The sequence below is a fragment of the Rhamphochromis longiceps genome, linkage group LG1 (genome assembly GCF_057381845.1).
Source record: "Rhamphochromis longiceps isolate RC_006_pf linkage group LG1, R_longiceps_female_GT1.1, whole genome shotgun sequence".
Taxonomy (NCBI): Eukaryota; Metazoa; Chordata; class Actinopteri; order Cichliformes; family Cichlidae; genus Rhamphochromis; species Rhamphochromis longiceps.
In genome coordinates this window covers 31,174,163-31,186,764 of record NC_140557.1, presented here as the reverse complement: position 1 = coordinate 31,186,764, position 12,602 = coordinate 31,174,163, and the positions used below count along the sequence as shown (strand labels likewise).

At 37.9% G+C, this 12,602-nt stretch overlaps 1 protein-coding gene across 4 annotated transcripts in view; it reads right to left on the bottom strand.

Moving 5' to 3' along the window:
- znf609b (zinc finger protein 609b) overlaps window positions 1–12,602 on the bottom strand; it is a 90,197-nt gene that overhangs the window by 14,523 nt on the left and 63,072 nt on the right. The gene's annotated exons all lie outside the window — the stretch shown is intronic.

The following is a 12,602-nucleotide window of genomic DNA, read 5'->3' as shown; positions in this document are numbered from 1 at the left end:
GGCTTCTAGACTTCTGATTGGCCAGCATTTCGGCACGGTTAGGAATCTAGCGCCACCTGCTGCTTTGGCATGTTCATAGCAGCGTTTTCCTTCATTTCTGCCTTTATGTGTGGACGGGATTATTTTTTAAAACGAAAACGGAAAATCTCAGTTTTCAAAAATACCCGTGTACGTGTGGACGTAGCCTCAGTCTCTGACTGGAAGCGCTAATTCGTCATTCGGCTTTTGTCAGACTAAAGTAACTGTTAAAACTGTTTGAAAAGCTCAGCTATACAACAAGGAGAGATTGAGAATTTCCTTTCAGTTCTCAGTTTATTTGATATTGACAAAAGTTAGTCAGTTTTGTCTGTTCTTCTGTAAAACAAACTAAGATTTATTTTTAGAATTAATATTTTGTTTCTAAGTGGAATTGACAATTGAGTCTGTTTCATTTGTTCTATTTTGAAACTTAAACGCTTTAGCGGCTGCCTTTTGTGTAGTTTGCAATATTTGCCTTTATTTATCTGAAAAAGTCTCATGTTCCTTAAGTACATCTACCCTGTTGAACTTATAATGGGAAATAAATATTTAAATAAAAACAAGCTGCTGATTATTTCACATTTTACTTGTGAGCAACGGCACATTTAAATCTTACAAATATAGTTATTTGGCTTATATCGTGATAGATATCGTTATCGCCTGAAATGAAAAAAACATATCGTGATATGAAAAAATCTCATATCGCCCAGCTCTAATTGGGATAATTTCTGATGAGACTTCAGTTAACAGTAGAAAGGCCAGATGCATCTCTCAAGTCCTATGTCAGGTCTTTACTGCATTTTTCCTCCCTATTTCTTAAAAACATGGCTTTCAGATATTGTACAACATGCAGATAATTTTTTTAGGCCTGCTGCTTATTTAGTCCTCCTCTTTTCCGTTTCCTCAGATTTCTTTAAGGACTCACTGAACACCACATTGAGATATTCCAGGTTTTCAGCTAATAGCTCTTTGAAAATCATCTTGTTGGTGCAAAAAGTACTATTTTATGTATTGTACACTGTTATCTTTAACATTTTTCATACATTCTAAAAAGAAATGAAAACAAGTTTTGTTTGATTTTTACGGACTGCTACTTACAAAGTATCTAAGGATATTAAAATTAAAAAAAATCTTTGCCAAGTTATCTGTCATTCCTTTAGTTAGGCGACTTTTTACTGCCTGAATAGGTCACTGTTAAGTGGCTAACTAAAAAAAACAAACATTCCTCTAACAATGGTTAGTTACAATGACTAGACTGAAAATGAATAAAAAAGTAGCCAGTGCCCAAAGAAAAACTTTGAAAGATCTATTGCTCAAAATCACACCAAAACAATTATATCTGGCTACTTGGAAGTAAAATATAAAGAAATGAAGGGTGGCTTAAGACTTTTGCACATTAGTGTATTGTACTCCAATAGTTCATAGTCAGTGACAGTGACCTTTTGTATAATCCATGTTTGCTGTTGTCTCTTTTCCCCCACAGAGGTACCTTCCTTTTGGCTGCTTTCCCATGCTGAAGCCAAGCAACCCTGTAATCCTGTCAGCGGTCCTTGGCTTCTGGGTCAGCTCAGATATCTGCTTCTAACCTACTCTGAATGCTAATAACGTAGTTCCTTGAATGTTATCTGGGACACCTCAAGGACATTTAAACAAGTTGTGCTGAAACATTTATCAAAATAAGAGGAAAAAAAGACTTTACGTGTGTATGTTGTGCATCAATTAGACACAGTATTACCTGCTTACTAAGTAATTAAAATTCACTCCTCATCATGGGGAGTACTGGTATACGTTTTCAGTGCTGACACTTCAGTAGTTGTATCAGAGCTTGGTAAGTAAAGTTGCAAGCTCCACAGTATCAGTGTGTCAGAGATAAACAAAGCTTGGTTTGCCCCATACTAAAAGCAACAAGGATTAAAAATTCTATTACACAACTGTCATCTTGCAAATGTTTCAAAATTTCTTCCGTCCTGGTAATTATTTACTGTAGATGATACTTTATGAGCAACACTCTAAATTCTTCCTGCACTACCGAGTAGATGACATTTACACTTCATTAAGCAACCGTTATTGTATATTGATGGCATGAGTAGCTGATTGCACAACTATTCCATCTTTGAGAAAATTAATATTTATGCAGGTTATTAAAAAAATCTGATGCTTCATGCTTCATGCTTAACATTTATTACACTTTACATTGCGTAATTTTAACTCAGCTACTCAAAGTTTTGACAGGGGTTTCGAAATCCACTGAATTTGTTAGCCATATCAAAAATATGCCCAAGGGTATGTAACAAGATCAGGTTTCAAAGCTGGAACTGAAAAGCTGTTTGAATTTATCTGCACACTTTCATCCTTGGAATCATTTTGAAGCCGTTAGGACAAAGATGTCAATGTCATGTCTGTCTAAACACGGAAAGCCCTCGACATAACAACCCAAACAAATTTCCCTGTGGCAGAAAGCAAATTACACAAGGAGAACTTTCCATGCGTGATCATTTGTTTACACACACAGAGTTACAGATGAGTGTTTGTGTGGGCCAACAATTCCCCCCCCCCTTCTTTCCTTCACTGGATTTGTCTCGAGGGAAGAAACAAGACTGGCGTTCAAAGATCAAAAAAATACAACTTGTACTTTGAAACTGCAGTTCACTTGGGATTTGTTTTCAAAGGGAGGCTTGCTGTGTGGTGGAAGAAAAGGGTCTGAAATTATGTGGAGCAAACATGGTTTCCTGCAATTCCCCCTCTTACTCCCCTCCCTCCCCCTGTCAACCTTAATAGGGTCACTCAGGATGGCAGAGTGAAATCCACATTAATGAGAGGAATTGACCTGTAATTTCACCACTCATTTCCTTTCAATGCTATTGAACAACAAACAGAACCCCGACTGAAGCGCCAAACTTTCCCGTTTGCTTTGCTTAGCTTGTGTGCTGCAATGGTGTCCACCATGCCCTACCCCTGCCTTCAAACTCCCTTCCTCACCACTTAACACATTTCATTAGGCCTCAGTGGGGCCAAAATATCAGGTCCTCTGCTGCTGGTGAAATCTGCGAGGGCCACGGGTTCACTGGCTGACCCCTGCTTTGCCCCATCTCAACAGGAATCCAATGGGGTTAACGGCATTTTCACTGACTGACCTTGTCAAAATGCCTTTGTTATCTTTGAAAATGTAATGACTGGGTGCGATGTTATACGACTCCCCTCCCAAAACACCAAATTAAAGGGTTCTGTTTGTCTAAGTGTGTGAAAGGAATTTCAGTTTAAAAGCCAGGCAATCCCTAAAAAAAAATAAAAATAATACTTATGTGAACAATTACCAGCACTTGCAATTATCACCTTTTCAAACAGTTGGATACAAATATGTAGAACTTCAAAAAAAAACAAAGAAAAAAAAAAAGAACATTCACCATTTTCTGTGCAGTAAAAGCACCATTTATCAAGGTTGCATGAAGACAAGAAAGTGAGAACAATGAGAGAAAATGCCAGTGTTCATTACGGAGAGAAGATAAAAGATAGCTGTGTGCTGCCGCGAGCAATAACTGTAACCTTGACAAATTAAGTGTTTGAGCATTCAAGTGTCGGGAGTGCATTTCCAACAGCCCGTTTTCATGGTGCGGCTCATAAAACGAAGTCGAGCTTGTCCATTTGTGTCAGTGTCAGAGCAAAATCTCCTAAGGCTGACCTTTGCATTAAATGCTGGGCAAACAGCAATTTGGGAACAACTGTAGGATTTGTCTGAAACACTGAAACATACAAACTGACACATTCTTTTGGGGGGCTACAGTATAATTGATCCATCCAGAATCCATCAATATTTAGGGGTGACTTGTCCAGTTTGGGACATACTGGGCTGTAGAGATGCCTGCCTTCTCTTGAATATAATGGAACTCGATGATGCTTGCCTTGTGGTGCTCAACACATCAAAAAAACAGAAGAGAAGAACAACTCAGCAGCCATGTCTCTCTGAAAAATCACCATTTCCCCAACCCTGTTGTGTGCCAACTCCATGCAGGAAACATGTTCTCTTTACTGAACTGCATCTGCCAACCAAAAGAAACTGGAAGCTATAGCTAATATTACAACTCTCCCGAAGGGGACAGCATTAAAGTTTGCATCTCGTCACAAGGTCACCGCCAGAAGCCTCTCCTTATGAAAAGATTCTGTTGGTTTAAAATGGAGCACTGTAACAAAAAATAAATTTCCCCCAGGGATCAATAAAGTATTCTGATTCTGATTCTTTCTTCAACCGAGTGATCCAGTTTTTTAACTGTCCAGTATTTCTAAAGGCAACTAACAACTATTGCAATGCTTCATTGTGTAAGCACATCCTCAGCTGAATATTAATCTATAATCTTCACCAACAACCAGTGAACCAGCCTCTTTTCACTTTCCTGGCCTGTTTCACCCACAGTCCAGTGTGACATAATAAAAACAAAACCTAATGTGCTGTAACCAGACGTGACCATGAATACAATATGTAAATATAATCTGACCTCGGTACAGATCTGGGAGACCTTAGTCTCATTTCCATCCAGCTATCCCAGTCTGACCTGCAATGACTACAACCATGCAACTGTAAACAGGAAGTTTAAACACTAAATAAAGGAGTTGGGACACTTCCTCATTCCTGAAATGCGAGAGGTCAGTGGCAGTCACAGTTGAACTGACCCTCTTACATCTGCTATTTTGTCCATAACAAGCAAACACCATAAACACATTCATGTCAATTCTGTGCATCTCTACTATCCTCTGTGCAATAAGTTCCTGGCAAAGAAGAAACTGAACACTGTAAACTTTGCAGTCGTAAGCCCTGTTACAAGAAAAAGGGAGAGAAAAAAAAAGTTGCCGACATTAAGCTGAGAAGAAAAAGTTACAGATGACTAGCGGTTCAGACGAGGCTACGTTTGATGATTTTATTTTAGATTTCAGAGAATTCAAGTGAGTCCTCTGAAAAGTTCAGCCTCCGGTTCACGAGAGGTAAAAGTGAGAAGTCGCTCTCGACAGACAAGAATAACAGCCTGTGAGAAGGTCAATTCTCTCACAGCACTGAGAGGCAAGGGAGGGTTGCATTAGTATGCTTTCCACACAGCTAGACATTATCAGACACATGCAGCAGGTTCTTCCTCCCTAAGAAGGGGGGGGGAAAAAAACAAGCAGCTATGCATGTTTACTCTTGCAGAGGGAGTAGATGAGCAGATCACAAACAAGCAAAGCTTGTAACAGCCAGAGGAAGGGAGAAAATTGACATCTTTACCAACTGCAGTTATTACTGGAAATAATGTGTATGAAGACAATCCCAGCTTCCTTAAATGCCACCATTAAAAAACAGTCACCCTTAAAACAACCCCTCTGGTGTTTTGCCTTAAAGGAGATGGTGTTGAGATTAAGATACGGGCCTGCCAAAGGCGTGTTACTCAAGTTCTCCTTGATGTGTATATAGCAAACATGATATCTTATGACAGCCACTGGTGAAGCCTTCAATTCCTCCAGGCACACGATTTACGACTCAAGACGGTTTTAAGTGCTTAAAAAAATGCAGTTGTCAGCCAGTAAGAATAGGAGCCGTTACCAGCATCTCTCTCTTTAGAGATTTGGGTTCACACGTGGGCGCCATCTTGTTAACACCACCGGGGGACTAAATTAGCGACTAACAAGACGAGCCTGCTCCGTCAGACAATGACGAGCCATCGATGGCTAAAGTTCCCTGAGTGTTGTTTCAACAGCATATTTAGGAAAACTGGCAAATTCTTTAAATATGGGAGTGTTATTTTCTTTCCCTTTTTTCCCCTGGAAATTGGCCACTTCCACTACTGCACAGTGAACACTGATGAGGGTAAAGATTGGCTGGGTGGATTGGAAACTGAAGTGACTAAGGAACTGGCAAATGAAAATGTACTGCGTGGGGGCTGCAGAAAGAAAAATAAGTATCGTTTCTACACTTTTCTCTGAAAGGAGCCTTTAGTGCTAACAGAAGTTGGTCTTCTCTGATTGATTTTTCACTCCGTGTCCTTCTTGCTCATTGGCCTGGCAGACAGCTACAGGCCTCCTGACAACGTTCGCTCTCATTTCAAGGACAGCCTCTAAGGTGGGTTCACGGAGAGCGGCCACCGCTCGCCTTTGTAAAAACATTTCAATGAGGCCACTGACAGGTGTCTTCAAAGGAGCAAGGAAGCATAACTGGCAAGTTAACTATAGAGCCAAGTACTCCTTTCATACAATATTCCCCTTTTCAACTCTCTGACAGGGTCGGAGAAATAAAGGAGAGGGGGAAAAAGGCATCTCTCAAATGTTTATACAGAAATCTCCGTTTCACACTGACCTCCATTCCATGCAGATGCCAAACGGCTTTTAACTTCTGTGCTAAAGCCAATGCTCGCAATGCTGCAATCATGTGCGCTGCATAAATAATCCAAGAGACAAACATTTATCACAAGCAGCCTGTATTATTTCTCTATTAGGCAGCTCAAGAAGCTGTGGGACCAGCTTGGGGAATAGCCTGCTGTGTACTGGAGGGTTGGTGTGTTTGAATGCCACACTGGCACTGGCATGGAGCTGCGGTGTTTGGCCAAAGGGCCCCCCCTTCTGTGTTCCCTCTGCCCTGGGGCAGGAGCCAAGGCGTTCTGGGCTGCGTTTCAAGAGCAATAAACTTCTCCAGCATTTTAGAGATGGCATTTGGAGGTATCAGCATGCTAAGCCTGGGAGGGGTTGGCCCATTGCTCTGCCGACACGACCCTGGGAGCTGCTACTGCCTTGTCTGCGCCGAGGGGATTTGTGTCAGTGCCGGGCCTTAAAATACCACGGCTCTGCGTTTCTGCCTTCCTCCTGTCTACACTTCACTCACCCCCAGACTGACCGCATGACACAGACTCACTTTATCACATATTATCCATTTATTTTCATCCTGTGTGTCCTAAATGCAGTAAAGGGTGCTTTTTTAAAGCCACAGTGGGTTACTTTGGTCACTTTGAAATCCAAGTTACACTAGAAAAATTTGCATTTCCTGCGAAAATGCAGTGTGGATGCTTAAAGCTGAAGCTGTATGCAAAAAGTAGCTGAAAAAGCTGAAAAGTTGCAGAAATTGTAAAAACTTTGCAGAAGCAAAAGAAGTTTGCTAAAATGGAATAACTTAGCAGAACTGCAATATTTTAGAAGAAACATAATACTTGGCAGAAATACAATAGCATAGCAGAATTTAGCAGAAATATTGTAACTTACCAGAAACATGATAACTTCTCAAAAATACAAGAATTTAGGAGAAATAGTATAAGATAACAGAAAGAATATATTTAGCCAAAAATACTTAAACATTACAGAAACACTATGATTTAGAAAAATAGTACAACAGAGCAGAAATATTGTGATTTACCAGAGACACTGTGATGAACTATGAATATTGTAATTTTAAATTAAGACTATGTTTTAGCACAAATATTATAATTTGGCAGAAATACTATAATTTAGCACAAATACTATAAAAAGCAGAAATACTATAATTTAGCAGAAATACTATATTAAGCACAAACCCTATAAAAAGCAGAAATACTGTACTATGATTTGGTAGAAAAAACTATAATTAATCAGAAATACTATATTTGGCAGAAATACGGTATTTGGCACAAATCTTATAAAATAGCAGAAATAGTATGATTTAGCACAATAGTAATAACTTAAACAGGAAAATTGGAAAAGCAAAAATGGACAGCTGAAAAAAGATGAACATGCTGAAGGTCCCTCAACTATACTTGTTAAATGAAAAAAATCAGCAAAAAAATCTATAACAGCCACACAATCACAAATATGTACACATAAGAAAACACACATGCACAGAGAGACACACACACAAGATCCAATTCAGTCAACCAGTCTAAATATATTGAATTTGAATCTTAGAATGAGATCATCCCATTAAAAGCCTTTCTCTCTCTCTCTCTCTCTCTCTCTCTCTCTCTGTCACACACACACACACACACACACACAGGGAGAGAAAAGTGAGTTTCTAGGTCAGCCTGGGAGCTGCTGAATTTGAATCCACCAATCAGAGAGCCTGTGCACTCTTTCCCTCCAAAACAGGTGCATCCTTTTTACACACGCAGCACAGAGAGACACAGGATCATTGCAGTCTATTTCTCATAATGACGACTCCCCTCAAACAAATGACCATAATTTCCTAACCGTAGGAGCTAGAACGGTCATTCTTACACCGTTTTGTTCAGAAGAGATGGGGGAATCTTCAAGTGTTGACAATTTATCATTAAAATATGAATTTTTAGAGATATATGACACGGATGACTTGTTGACTTAGAAGCCACGAATTCCCCAATATGCAAATTTGAATACCTGGAGCCCACATACATGATTGGCTGGCTGGGAAGCTGTGCAGGCCCTGATTTGTGGATTTGAATTCCTCAGCCCTCAGATATGATTGGCTGGCTTAGAAGCCATGAAGTCCCCAATATGCAAATTTGAATGCCTCAGGACACATATATGATTGGCTGGGAAACCGTGCAGGACCTGATTTGAAAATTTGAATGTCTAAGTCCTCACAGAGGATTGGCTGCCTGGGGACCAGGCAGAAATATATAGAAATACTATGATTAAGCATAAATACTACATTTAGTAGAAATACTATGTTTTAGCACAAATCCTATAAAAAGCAGAAATACTATAATTTAGCAGAAATACTATATTAAGCACAAATCCTATAAAAAGCAGAAATAGTATGATTAAGCATAAATACTACATTTAGTAGAAATACTATGTTTTAGCACAAATCCTATAAAAAGCAGAAATACTATAATTTAGCAGAAATACCATATTAAGCACAAATCATATAAAAAGCAGAAATACTATATTAAGCACAAATTCTATAAAAAGCAGAAATACTATATTAAGCACAAATCCTATTAAAAGCAGAAATACTATATTAAGCACAAATCTTATGAAATAGCAGAAACAGTATGATTTAGCACAATAGTAATAAGTTAAACAGAAAAATTGGAAAAGCAAAATGGACAGCTGAAAAAATGCTGAACATGCTGAGGGTCCCTCAAATATACTTGTTAAATGAAAAAATCAGCATAAAAATGCACAGGGAGAGAGAAGTAAGTTTCTAGGTCAGCCTGGGAGCTGCTGAATTTGAATCCACCAATCAGAGAGCCTGTGTACTTTTTCCCGCCAAAACAGGTGCATCTTTTTACACACGCAGCAGAGAGAGGCACAGGATTATTGCAGCCTATTTCTCATAGTGACGACTCCCCTCAAACAAATGACCATAATTTCCTAACCGTAGGGGCTAGAGCGGTCATTCTTACACCGTTTTGTTCAGAAGAGATGGGGGAATCTTCCAGTGTTAACAATTTATCATTAAAATGTGAATTTTTAGAGATATACGACATGGATGACTTGTTGACTTAGAAGCCACGAATTCCCCCAATATGCAAATTTGAATGCCTGAGGCCACATATATGATTGGCTGCCTGGGAAGCCGTGCAGGCCCTGATTTGTGGATTTGAATTCCTCAGCCCTCAGATATGATTGGCTGGCTTAGAAGCCATGAAGGCCCCAATATGCAAATTTGAATGCCTCAGGACACATATATGATTGGCTGGGAAACCGTGCAGGCCCTGATTTGAAAATTTGAATGTCTAAGTCCTCACAGAGGATTGGCTGCCTGGGGACCTGGCAGAAATATATAGAAATACTATGATTAAGCATAAATACTACATTTAGTAGAAATACTATGTTTTAGCACAAATACTATAAAAAGCAGAAATACTATAATTTAGCAGAAATACTATATTAAGCACAAATCCTATAAAAAGCAGAAATACTATATTAAGCACAAATTCTATAAAAAGCAGAAATACTATATTAAGCACAAATTCTATAAAAAGCAGAAATACTATATTAAGCACAAATCCTATTAAAAGCAGAAATACTATATTAAGCACAAATCTTATAAAATAGCAGAAACAGTATGATTTAGCACAATAGTAATAAGTTAAACAGAAAAATTGGAAAAGCAAAATGGACAGCTGAAAAAATGCTGAACATGCTGAGGGTCCCTCAAATATACTTGTTAAATGAAAAAATCAGCAAAAAAATGCACAGGGAGAGAGAAGTAAGTTTCTAGGTCAGCCTGGGAGCTGCTGAATTTGAATCCACCAATCAGAGAGCCTGTGTACTTTTTCCCGCCAAAACATGTGCCTCTTTTTACACACGCAGCACAGAGAGGCACAGGATTATTTCAGCCTATTTCTCATAGTGAGGACTCCCCTCAAACAAATGACCATAATTTCCAAACCGTAGGGGCTAGAGCGGTCATTCTTACACCGTTTTGTTCAGAAGAGATGGGGGAATCTTCCAGTGTTTACAATTTATCATTAAAATATGAATTATTAAAGATATTTGACTTCTAATGCACCATAACTGAGTAGAGCGAAGCAAAAACTGCCTTGACTTGCCCTCAAACAACGCTTTGTGACTTGAAATCTATTTGGAGTATCGATATCATTCTTTCACCGTAAGAGACAGCAGGCTTTGGTGAACAATCATGGAAATTTTCAGGTCTCTGTGGAAATCCAACAAAAAGTTATGACGAGAGAAAAAAGTGGTTCATTTCCAGAGTTTTAAATCTGAAGAAATCTGAGCGAAGGACGAATTTCCTACCCTCAAACAAGTCCAACTCATTTCAGAACGGTAATAGGTGAGAAAGAAATTCTTGAATTGTGAGCGTCAGGGGTGTCTGAAGATATTCGGGGACAAGCCTCATGTCTTAACTTTGCTTCGTTAAGGAGATATGACGATTCGAATATGCCTCTCATTACAGAAATCCAGCGGTGATTTTGAACAAGCTCTCCATTGACTTTATATGGAGAGTTTTCTGACATTGTGTTGGTCTGAGGAGATTTGCGAAAATTCTATAAATCCCACAACAATGATAGTGACATTTCCTGAAAGCCAGCAAAAATACCTACGTTTTGATGTATAATTTGTGGAAGTTGAGTGAAAATTGAGCAAGTAGCAAACAGTTGTTCGGACATGAAGAGAAGACTGCAAAACCTTCAGTGACACACTGGAAGCCAAGAGCATAGCAACCATAACAACGCATGTATTTTGTGAAAAATCACAATTTTGCAACTCAAAACTTTAAGAGGCATAAAAGTAAAACAGTAAAACATTTGAAAAAGCTGAATCATACCTGAATAGCCCAATAATTTGTGAACATTTTAAAGTTTGAATGGTTGTTCTAGGTGAAAATATGAGGAAGTAGTTAAGTTTCAAAAACAAGCAAATTTTAGCAGAATTGCAGAAGTTTCCCATTCATTTCAATGGGACAAATTAAAGGAAAAAAGCTTAATATTTTAAAAAGTATAATAGTTAAAAATAGCAAAAATCGTAGCGTAAATTAGCAGAAATAGCAGAATAGTTTAAAATTTGAACGGTGAAAATCGGCTGAAAATTGTGGAAGTAGTTAAGTGCCAAAAAGTGTACGGAAGCAACTAGAATAATAACTAGAAAAATTTGCATTTCCTGCGAAAATGCAGTGTGGATGCTTAAAGCTGAAGCTGTATGCAAAAAGTAGCTGAAAAAGCTGAAAAGTTGCAGAAATTGTAAAAACTTTGCAGAAGCAAAAGAAGTTTGCTAAAATGGAATAACTTAGCAGAACTGCAATATCTTAGAGGAAACATAATACTTGGCAGAAATACAATAGCATAGCAGAATTTAGCAGAAATATTGTAACTTACCAGAAACATGATAACTTCTCAAAAATACAAGAATTTAGGAGAAATAGTATAAGATAACAGAAAGAATATATTTAGCCAAAAATACTTAAACATTACAGAAACACTATGATTTAGAAAAATAGTACAACAGAGCAGAAATATTGTGATTTACCAGAGACACTGTGATGAACTATGAATATTGTAATTTTAAATTGAGACTATGTTTTAGCACAAATATTAATTTGGCAGAAATACTATAATTTAGCAGAAATACTATATTAAGCACAAATCCTATAAAAAGCAGAAATGGTATGATTAAGCACAAATACTACATTTAGTAGAAATACTTTGTTTTAGCACAAATCCCATAAAAAGCAGAAATACTGTACTATGATTTAGTAGAAAAACTATAATTAATCAGAAATACTAAATTTAGCAGAAATACTATATTAAGCACAAATCTTATAAAATAGCAGAAATAGTATGATTAAGCATAAATACTACATTTAGCAGAAATACTATATTAAGCACAAATCTTATAAAATAGCAGAAATAGTATGATTTAGCACAATAGTAATAAGTTAAACAGAAAAATTGGAAAAGCAAAATGGACAGCTGAAAAAATGCTGAACATGCTGAGGGGCCCTCAAATATACTTGTTAAATGACAAAAATCTGCAAAAAAATTTATTACAGCCACACAATCACAAATATGTACACATGAGGAAACACACATGCACAGAGAGACCCACACACAAGATCCAATTCAGTCAACCAGTCTAAATATATTGAATTTAAATCTTAGAATGAGATCATCCCATTAAAAGCCTTTCTCTCTCTCTCTCTCTCTCTCTGTCACACA